Source organism: Notolepis coatsorum (genome assembly GCF_963971535.1).
Source record: "Notolepis coatsorum genome assembly, chromosome: 2".
NCBI classification, from domain to species: domain Eukaryota; kingdom Metazoa; phylum Chordata; class Actinopteri; order Aulopiformes; family Paralepididae; genus Notolepis; species Notolepis coatsorum.
This window is the reverse complement of record NC_140166.1, coordinates 25,158,958-25,171,698: the sequence shown is the minus strand read 5'-3', so window position 1 is coordinate 25,171,698 and position 12,741 is coordinate 25,158,958.

Below are 12,741 nucleotides of genomic sequence, written 5' to 3'. Positions count from 1 at the left end.
AGCACATCATCAGTATAGTACTATAGCAGCACATCATCAGTATAGTACTATAGCAGCACATCACCAGTGTAGTACTATAGCAGCACATCATCAGTATAGTACTATAGCAGCACATCATCAGTATAGTACTATAGCAGCACATCATCAGTGTAGTACTATAGCAGCACATCATCAGTATAGTACTATAGCAGCACATCATCAGTATAGTACTATAGGAAGACATCACCAGTATAGTACTATAGCAGCACATCATCAGTATAGTACTATAGCAGCACATCATCAGTGTAGTACTATAGGAAGACATCATCAGTATAGTACTATAGGAAGACATCACCAGTATAGTACTATAGCAGCACATCACCAGTGTAGTACTATAGCAGCACATCATCAGTATAGTACTATAGCAGCACATCATCAGTATAGTACTATAGCAGCACATCATCAGTGTAGTACTATAGCAGCACATCATCAGTATAGTACTATAGGAAGACATCACCAGTATAGTACTATAGCAGCACATCACCAGTATAGTACTATAGCAGCACATCACCAGTATAGTACTATAGCAGCACATCATCAGTGTAGTACTATAGCAGCACATCATCAGTATAGTACTATAGCAGCACATCATCAGTATAGTACTATAGCAGCACATCATCAGTATAGTACTATAGCAGCACATCATCAGTATAGTACTATAGCAGCACATCATCAGTATAGTACTATATCAGCACATCATCAGTGTAGTACTATAGCAGCACATCATCAGTATAGTACTATAGCAGCACATCATCAGTATAGTACTATAGCAGCACATCATCAGTATAGTACTATAGCAGCACATCATCAGTATAGTACTATAGCAGCACATCATCAGTATAGTACTATATCAGCACATCATCAGTATAGTACTATATCAGCACATCATCAGTATAGTACTATAGCAGCACATCACCAGTGTAGTACTATAGCAGAACATCACCAGTATAGTACTATATCAGCACATCATCAGTATAGTACTATAGCAGCACATCACCAGTATAGTACTATATCAGCACATCATCAGTATAGTACTATAGCAGCACATCATCAGTATAGTACTATATCAGCACATCATCAGTGTAGTACTATAGCAGCACATCACCAGTATAGTATTATAGCAGCACATCATCAGTATAGTACTATAGCAGCACATCATCAGTATAGTACTATAGCAGCACATCACCAGTATAGTACTATAGCAGCACATCATCAGTATAGTACTATAGCAGCACATCATCAGTATAGTACTATATCAGCACATCATCAGTGTAGTACTATAGCAGCACATCACCAGTATAGTATTATAGCAGCACATCATCAGTATAGTACTATAGCAGCACATCATCAGTATAGTACTATAGCAGCACATCACCAGTATAGTACTATAGCAGCACATCACCAGTGTAGTACTATAGCAGCACATCATCAGTATAGTACTATAGCAGCACATCATCAGTATAGTACTATAGCAGCACATCATCAGTGTAGTACTATAGCAGCACATCATCAGTATAGTACTATAGGAAGACATCACCAGTATAGTACTATAGCAGCACATCACCAGTATAGTACTATAGCAGCACATCACCAGTATAGTACTATAGCAGCACATCATCAGTGTAGTACTATAGCAGCACATCATCAGTATAGTACTATAGCAGCACATCATCAGTATAGTACTATAGCAGCACATCATCAGTATAGTACTATAGCAGCACATCATCAGTATAGTACTATAGCAGCACATCATCAGTATAGTACTATATCAGCACATCATCAGTGTAGTACTATAGCAGCACATCATCAGTATAGTACTATAGCAGCACATCATCAGTATAGTACTATAGCAGCACATCATCAGTATAGTACTATAGCAGCACATCATCAGTATAGTACTATAGCAGCACATCATCAGTATAGTACTATATCAGCACATCATCAGTATAGTACTATATCAGCACATCATCAGTATAGTACTATAGCAGCACATCACCAGTGTAGTACTATAGCAGAACATCACCAGTATAGTACTATATCAGCACATCATCAGTATAGTACTATAGCAGCACATCACCAGTATAGTACTATATCAGCACATCATCAGTATAGTACTATAGCAGCACATCATCAGTATAGTACTATATCAGCACATCATCAGTGTAGTACTATAGCAGCACATCACCAGTATAGTATTATAGCAGCACATCATCAGTATAGTACTATAGCAGCACATCATCAGTATAGTACTATAGCAGCACATCACCAGTATAGTACTATAGCAGCACATCACCAGTATAGTACTATAGCAGCACATCATCAGTATAGTACTATATCAGCACATCATCAGTATAGTACTATATCAGCACATCACCAGTATAGTACTATAGCAGCACATCATCAGTATAGTACTATAGCAGCAGATTATCAGTGTAGTACTATATCAGCACATCATCAGTATAGTACTATAGCAGCACATCATCAGTATAGTACTATAGCAGCACATCATCAGTGTAGTACTATATCAGCACATCATCAGTATAGTACTATAGCAGCACATCATCAGTATAGTACTATAGCAGCACATCATCAGTGTAGTACTATAGCAGCACATCATCAGTATAGTACTATAGCAGCAGATTATCAGTATAGTACTATAGCAGCACATCATCAGTATAGTACTATAGCAGCACATCATCAGTATAGTACTATAGCAGCACATCATCAGTATAGTACTATAGCAGCACATCATCAGTATAGTACTATAGCAGCACATCATCAGTATAGTACTATAGCAGCACATCATCAGTATAGTACTATAGCAGCACATCATCAGTATAGTACTATATCAGCACATCATCAGTATAGTACTATATCAGCACATCATCAGTATAGTACTATAGCAGCACATCATCAGTATAGTACTATAGCAGCACATCATCAGTGTAGTACTATAGCAGCACATCATCAGTATAGTACTATATCAGCACATCATCAGTGTAGTACTATAGCAGCACATCACCAGTATAGTATTATAGCAGCACATCATCAGTATAGTACTATAGCAGCACATCATCAGTATAGTACTATAGCAGCACATCACCAGTATAGTACTATAGCAGCACATCATCAGTATAGTACTATAGCAGCACATCACCAGTATAGTACTATAGCAGCACATCATCAGTATAGTACTATATCAGCACATCATCAGTATAGTACTATATCAGCACATCACCAGTATAGTACTATAGCAGCACATCATCAGTATAGTACTATAGCAGCAGATTATCAGTGTAGTACTATATCAGCACATCATCAGTATAGTACTATAGCAGCACATCATCAGTATAGTACTATAGCAGCACATCATCAGTGTAGTACTATAGCAGCACATCATCAGTATAGTACTATATCAGCACATCATCAGTATAGTACTATAGCAGCACATCATCAGTATAGTACTATAGCAGCACATCATCAGTATAGCACTATAGGAACACATCATCAGTGTAGTACTATAGGAAGACATCATCAGTATAGTACTATAGCAGCACATCACCAGTATAGTACTATAGCAGCACATCACCAGTGTAGTACTATAGCAGCACATCACCAGTGTAGTACTATAGCAGCACATCACCAGTATAGTACTATAGCAGCACATCATCAGTATAGTACTATAGCAGCACATCATCAGTGTAGTACTATAGCAGCACATCATCAGTATAGTACTATAGGAACACATCATCAGTATAGTACTATAGGAAGACATCACCAGTATAGTACTATAGCAGCACATCACCAGTGTAGTACTATATCAGCACATCATCAGTATAGTACTATAGCAGCACATCATCAGTATAGTACTATAGCAGCACATCATCAGTGTAGTACTATAGCAGCACATAATCAGTGTAGTACTATAGCAGCACATCATCAGTATAGTACTATATCAGCACATCATCAGTATAGTACTATATCAGCACATCATCAGTATAGTACTATAGCAGCACATCACCAGTATAGTACAATATCAGCACATCATCAGTGTAGTACTATAGCAGCACATCATCAGTATAGTACTATAGCAGCACATCATCAGTATAGTACTATATCAGCACATCATCAGTGTAGTACTATAGCAGCACATCACCAGTATAGTATTATAGCAGCACATCATCAGTATAGTACTATAGCAGCACATCATCAGTGTAGTACTATAGCAGCAGATTATCAGTATAGTACTATATCAGCACATCATCAGTATAGTACTATAGCAGCACATCATCAGTATAGTACTATATCAGCACATCATCAGTGTAGTACTATAGCAGCACATCACCAGTATAGTATTATAGCAGCACATCATCAGTATAGTACTATAGCAGCACATCATCAGTGTAGTACTATAGCAGCAGATTATCAGTATAGTACTATATCAGCACATCATCAGTGTAGTACTATAGCAGCACATCATCAGTATAGTACTATATCAGCACATCATCAGTGTAGTACTATAGCAGCACATCATCAGTATAGTACTATAGCAGCACATCACCAGTATAGTACTATAGCAGCACATCATCAGTATAGTACTATAGCAGCACATCATCAGTATAGTACTATAGCAGCACATCATCAGTATAGTACTATAGCAGCACATCATCAGTATAGTACTATAGCAGCACATCACCAGTATAGTACTATAGCAGCACATCATCAGTATAGTACTATAGCAGCACATCACCAGTATAGTACTATAGCAGCACATCATCAGTATAGTACTATAGCAGCACATCACCAGTATAGTACTATAGCAGCACATCACCAGTATAGTACTATATCAGCACATCATCAGTATAGTACTATAGCAGCACATCATCAGTATAGTACTATAGCAGCACATCATCAGTATAGTACTATAGCAGCACATCATCAGTATAGTACTATAGCAGCACATCATCAGTATAGTACTATAGCAGCACATCATCAGTGTAGTACTATAGCAGCACATCGTCAGTGTAGTACTATAGCAGCACATCACCAGTATAGTACTATAGCAGCACATCATCAGTGTAGTACTATAGCAGCACATCATCAGTGTAGTACTATAGCAGCACATCATCAGTGTAGTACTATAGCAGCACATCATCAGTATAGTACTATAGCAGCAGATTATCAGTGTAGTACTATAGCAGCACATCATCAGTATAGTACTATAGCAGCACATCATCAGTATAGTACTATAGCAGCACATCATCAGTATAGTACTATAGCAGCAGATTATCAGTGTAGTACTATAGCAGCACATCATCAGTATAGTACTATAGCAGCACATCATCAGTATAGTACTATAGCAGCACATCATCAGTATAGTACTATAGCAGCACATCATCAGTGTAGTACTATAGCAGCACATCATCAGTATAGTACTATAGCAGCACATCATCAGTGTAGTACTATAGCAGCACATCATCAGTGTAGTACTATAGCAGCACATCATCAGTATAGTACTATAGCAGCAGATTATCAGTGTAGTACTATAGCAGCACATCATCAGTATAGTACTATAGCAGCACATCATCAGTATAGTACTATAGCAGCAGATTATCAGTGTAGTACTATAGCAGCACATCATCAGTATAGTACTATAGCAGCACATCATCAGTATAGTACTATAGCAGCAGATTATCAGTGTAGTACTATAGCAGCACATCATCAGTATAGTACTATAGCAGCACATCATCAGTATAGTACTATAGCAGCAGATTATCAGTGTAGTACTATAGCAGCACATCATCAGTATAGTACTATAGCAGCACATCATCAGTATAGTACTATAGCAGCAGATTATCAGTGTAGTACTATAGCAGCACATCATCAGTATAGTACTATAGCAGCACATCATCAGTATAGTACTATAGCAGCAGATTATCAGTGTAGTACTATAGCAGCACATCATCAGTATAGTACTATAGCAGCACATCATCAGTGTAGTACTATAGCAGCACATCATCAGTGTAGTACTATAGCAGCACATCATCAGTGTAGTACTATATCAGCACATCATCAGTATAGTACTATAGCAGCACATCATCAGTATAGTACTATAGCAGCACATCATCAGTATAGTACTATAGCAGCAGATTATCAGTGTAGTACGATAGGAAGACATCACCAGTATAGTACTATAGCAGCACATCACCAGTATAGTACTATAGCAGCACATCATCAGTATACCGGTAGTACTATAGCAGCACATCATCAGTATAGTACTATAGCAGCAGATTATCAGTGTAGTACTATAGCAGCACATCACCAGTGTAGTACTATAGCAGCAGATTATCAGTGTAGTACTATAGCAGCACATCACCAGTATAGTACTATAGCAGCAGATTATCAGTGTAGTACTATAGCAGCACATCACCAGTATAGTACTATAGCAGCACATCATCAGTATAGTACTATAGCAGCACATCATCAGTATAGTACTATAGGAACACATCACCAGTATAGTACTATAGCAGCACATCATCAGTATAGTACTATAGGAACACATCACCAGTATAGTACTATAGCAGCACATCATCAGTATAGTACTATAGCAGCACATCATCAGTATAGTACTATAGGAACACATCACCAGTATAGTACTATAGCAGCACATCACCAGTATAGTACTATAGCAGCACATCATCAGTATAGTACCATAGCAGCACATCACCAGTATAGTACTATAGCAGCACATCATCAGTATAGTACTATAGCAGCACATCATCAGTATAGTACTATAGCAGCACATCATCAGTATAGTACTATAGCAGCACATCATCAGTGTAGTACTATAGCAGCACATCATCAGTATAGTACTATAGCAGCACATCATCAGTATAGTACTATAGCAGCACATCATCAGTATAGTACTATAGCAGCACATCACCAGTATAGTACTATAGCAGCACATCACCAGTATAGTACTATAGCAGCACATCATCAGTATAGTACTATAGCAGCACATCATCAGTATAGTACTATAGCAGCACATCACCAGTATAGTACTATAGCAGCACATCATCAGTATAGTACTATAGCAGCACATCACCAGTATAGTACTATAGCAGCACATCATCAGTATAGTACTATAGCAGCACATCATCAGTATAGTACTATAGCAGCACATCATCAGTATAGTACTATAGCAGCACATCATCAGTATAGTACTATAGCAGCACATCATCAGTGTAGTACTATAGCAGCACATCATCAGTATAGTACTATAGCAGCACATCATCAGTATAGTACTATAGCAGCACATCACCAGTATAGTACTATAGCAGCACATCATCAGTATAGTACTATAGCAGCACATCATCAGTATAGTACTATAGCAGCACATCATCAGTATAGTACTATAGCAGCACATCATCAGTGTAGTACTATAGCAGCACATCATCAGTGTAGTACTATAGCAGCACATCATCAGTGTAGTACTATAGCATTACATCATCAGTATAGTACTATAGCAGCATGTTATCAGTATAGTACTATAGCAGCACATCACCAGTATAGTACTATAGCAGCACATCATCAGTATAGTACTATAGCAGCACATCACCAGTATAGTACTATAGCAGCACATCATCAGTGTAGTACTATAGCAGCACATCATCAGTGTAGTACTATAGGAAGACATCATCAGTATAGTACTATAGGAAGACATCACCAGTATAGTACTATAGCAGCACATCATCAGTATAGTACTATAGCAGCACATCATCAGTATAGTACTATAGCAGCACATCATCAGTATAGTACTATAGCAGCACATCATCAGTATAGTACTATAGCAGCACATCATCAGTATAGTACTATAGCAGCACATCATCAGTATAGTACTATAGCAGCACATCATCAGTGTAGTACTATAGGAAGACATCATTAGTATAGTACTATAGGAAGACATCACCAGTATAGTACTATAGCAGCACATCACCAGTGTAGTACTATAGCAGCACATTACCAGTATAGTACTATAGCAGCACATCACCAGTATAGTACTATAGCAGCACATCACCAGTATAGTACTATAGCAGCACATCATCAGTATAGTACTATAGCAGCACATCACCAGTATAGTACTATAGCAGCACATCATCAGTGTATTACTATAGCAGCACATCATCAGTATAGTACTATAGCAGCACATCATCAGTGTAGTACTATAGCAGCACATCACCAGTATAGTACTATAGCAGCACATCATCAGTATAGTACTATAGCAGCACATCATCAGTGTATTACTATAGCAGCACATCATCAGTATAGTACTATAGCAGCACATCATCAGTGTATTACTATAGCAGCACATCATCAGTATAGTACTATAGCAGCACATCATCAGTGTATTACTATAGCAGCACATCATCAGTATAGTACTATAGCAGCACATCATCAGTATAGTACTATAGCAGCACATCATCAGTATAGTACTATAGCAGCACATCATCAGTATAGTACTATAGCAGCACATCATCAGTATAGTACTATAGCAGCACATCATCAGTGTAGTACTATAGCAGCACATCATCAGTATAGTACTATAGCAGCACATCATCAGTATAGTACTATAGCAGCACATCATCAGTATAGTACTATAGCAGCACATCATCAGTGTAGTACTATATCAGCACATCATCAGTATAGTACTATATCAGCACATCACCAGTATAGTACTATAGCAGCAGATTATCAGTGTAGTATTATAGCAGCACATCATCAGTGTAGTACTATAGCAGCACATCATCAGTGTAGTACTATAGCAGCACATCATCAGTATAGTACTATAGCAGCACATCATCAGTATAGTACTATAGCAGCACATCATCAGTATAGTACTATAGCAGCACATCACCAGTATAGTACTATAGCAGCACATCATCAGTATAGTACTATATCAGCACATCATCAGTATAGTACTATAGCAGCACATCACCAGTATAGTACTATAGCAGCACATCATCAGTATAGTACTATAGCAGCACATCATCAGTGTAGTACTATATCAGCACATCATCAGTATAGTACTATAGCAGCACATCATCAGTATAGTACTATAGCAGCACATCATCAGTGTAGTACTATAGCAGCAGATTATCAGTGTAGTACTATAGCAGCACATCATCAGTATAGTACTATAGCAGCACATCACCAGTGTAGTACTATAGGAACACATCATCAGTGTAGTACTATAGGAAGACATCATCAGTATAGTACTATAGCAGCAGATTATCAGTGTAGTACTATAGCAGCACATCATCAGTATAGTACTATAGCAGCACATCACCAGTATAGTACTATAGGAACACATCATCAGTGTAGTACTATAGGAAGACATCATCAGTATAGTACTATAGCAGCAGATTATCAGTGTAGTACTATAGCAGCACATCATCAGTATAGTACTATAGCAGCACATCACCAGTATAGTACTATAGCAGCACATCACCAGTGTAGTACTATAGCAGCACATCATCAGTATAGTACTATAGCAGCACATCATCAGTATAGTACTATATCAGCACATCATCAGTATAGTACTATAGCAGCACATCATCAGTATAGTACTATAGCAGCACATCACCAGTGTAGTACTATAGCAGCACATCATCAGTATAGTACTATAGCAGCACATCACCAGTATAGTACTATAGCAGCACATCATCAGTGTAGTACTATAGCAGCACATCATCAGTATAGTACTATAGCAGCACATCACCAGTGTAGTACTATAGCAGCACATCACCAGTGTAGTACTATAGCAGCACATCATCAGTGTAGTACTATAGCAGCACATCACCAGTATAGTACTATAGCAGCACATCATCAGTATAGTACTATAGCAGCACATCATCAGTATAGTACTATAGCAGCACATCATCAGTATAGTACTATAGCAGCACATCATCAGTATAGTACTATAGCAGCACATCATCAGTATAGTACTATAGCAGCACATCACCAGTGTAGTACTATAGCAGCACATCATCAGTGTAGTACTATAGCAGCACATCATGAGTATAGTACTATAGCAGCACATCACCAGTATAGTACTATAGCAGCAGATTATCAGTGTAGTACTATAGCAGCACATCATCAGTATAGTACTATAGCAGCACATCATCAGTATAGTACTATAGCAGCACATCATGAGTATAGTACTATAGCAGCACATCATCAGTATAGTACTATAGCAGCACATCATCAGTATAGTACTATAGCAGCACATCATCAGTATAGTACTATAGCAGCACATCATCAGTGTAGTACTATAGCAGCACATCATCAGTATAGTACTATAGCAGCACATCATCAGTATAGTACTATAGCAGCACATCATCAGTATAGTACTATAGCAGCACATCACCAGTATAGTACTATAGCAGCACATCATCAGTATAGTACTATATCAGCACATCATCAGTATAGTACTATATCAGCACATCACCAGTATAGTACTATAGCAGCAGATTATCAGTGTAGTATTATAGCAGCACATCATCAGTGTAGTACTATAGCAGCACATCACCAGTATAGTACTATAGCAGCACATCATCAGTATAGTACTATAGCAGCACATCATCAGTATAGTACTATAGCAGCACATCATCAGTGTAGTACTATATCAGCACATCATCAGTATAGTACTATAGCAGCACATCATCAGTATAGTACTATAGCAGCACATCATCAGTGTAGTACTATAGCAGCAGATTATCAGTGTAGTACTATAGCAGCACATCATCAGTATAGTACTATAGGAACACATCATCAGTGTAGTACTATAGGAAGACATCATCAGTATAGTACTATAGCAGCACATCATCAGTATAGTACTATAGCAGCACATCACCAGTATAGTACTATAGCAGCACATCACCAGTATAGTACTATAGCAGCACATCATCAGTGTAGTACTATAGCAGCACATCACCAGTATAGTACTATAGCAGCACATCATCAGTATAGTACTATAGCAGCACATCACCAGTGTAGTACTATAGCAGCACATCATCAGTATAGTACTATATCAGCACATCATCAGTATAGTACTATATCAGCACATCATCAGTATAGTACTATAGCAGCACATCATCAGTATAGTACTATAGCAGCACATCATCAGTGTAGTACTATAGCAGCACATCATCAGTATAGTACTATAGGAAGACATCACCAGTATAGTACTATAGCAGCACATCATCAGTATAGTACTATATCAGCACATCATCAGTATAGTACTATATCAGCACATCATCAGTATAGTACTATAGGAAGACATCATCAGTATAGTACTATAGGAAGACATCACCAGTATAGTACTATAGCAGCACATCATCAGTATAGTACTATAGCAGCACATCATCAGTATAGTACTATAGCAGCACATCATCAGTATAGTACTATAGCAGCACATCATCAGTATAGTACTATAGCAGCACATCATCAGTATAGTACTATATCAGCACATCACCAGTATAGTACTATAGCAGCAGATTATCAGTGTAGTATTATAGCAGCACATCATCAGTGTAGTACTATAGCAGCACATCACCAGTGTAGTACTATATCAGCACATCATCAGTATAGTACTATAGCAGCACATCACCAGTGTAGTACTATATCAGCACATCATCAGTATAGTACTATAGCAGCACATCATCAGTATAGTACTATAGCAGCACATCATCAGTATAGTACTATAGCAGCACATCATCAGTATAGTACTATAGCAGCACATCATCAGTGTAGTACTATATCAGCACATCATCAGTATAGTACTATAGCAGCAGATTATCAGTATAGTACTATAGCAGCACATCATCAGTATAGTACTATAGCAGCACATCATCAGTATAGTACTATAGCAGCACATCATCAGTGTAGTACTATATCAGCACATCATCAGTATAGTACTATAGCAGCAGATTATCAGTATAGTACTATATCAGCACATCATCAGTATAGTACTATAGCAGCAGATTATCAGTATAGTACTATAGCAGCACATCATCAGTATAGTACTATAGCAGCACATCATCAGTATAGTACTATAGCAGCACATCATCAGTATAGTACTATAGCAGCACATCATCAGTATAGTACTATAGCAGCACATCATCAGTGTAGTACTATAGCAGCAGATTATCAGTGTAGTACTATAGCAGCACATCATCAGTATAGTACTATAGGAACACATCATCAGTGTAGTACTATAGGAAGACATCATCAGTATAGTACTATAGCAGCACATCATCAGTATAGTACTATAGCAGCAGATTATCAGTGTAGTACTATAGCAGCACATCATCAGTATAGTACTATAGCAGCACATCATCAGTATAGTACTATAGGAAGACATCACCAGTATAGTACTATAGCAGCACATCACCAGTGTAGTACTATATCAGCACATCATCAGTATAGTACTATATCAGCACATCATCAGTATAGTACTATAGCAGCACATCATCAGTATAGTACTATAGCAGCACATCATCAGTGTAGTACTATAGCAGCACATCATCAGTATAGTACTATAGGAAGACATCACCAGTATAGTACTATAGCAGCACATCATCAGTATAGTACTATATCAGCACATCATCAGTATAGTACTATATCAGCACATCATCAGTATAG